Source organism: Camelina sativa, chromosome 9 (genome assembly GCF_000633955.1).
Source record: "Camelina sativa cultivar DH55 chromosome 9, Cs, whole genome shotgun sequence".
Taxonomy (NCBI): domain Eukaryota; kingdom Viridiplantae; phylum Streptophyta; class Magnoliopsida; order Brassicales; family Brassicaceae; genus Camelina; species Camelina sativa.
This window is the reverse complement of record NC_025693.1, coordinates 17,537,607-17,537,824: the sequence shown is the minus strand read 5'-3', so window position 1 is coordinate 17,537,824 and position 218 is coordinate 17,537,607.

Sequence of the window (218 nt, the reverse complement as noted above, 5' to 3'; positions counted from 1 at the left end):
AGCTAAAATCTTGAAGCTGTCGATTGTATCTGACTTCTCACGAATAAAACGAACCCAAGTGTATCTGGAGTAATCATCAACTAAAACAAACACATATTTCTTTCCTGCTAGGCTTTCCACTTGCATTGGTCCCATTAAATCCATGTGAACTAGTTCCAGAGCTGATTTTGTCTGAACATCTGGAACCTTTTTGTGCTGAATTTTGACTTGCTTTCCCT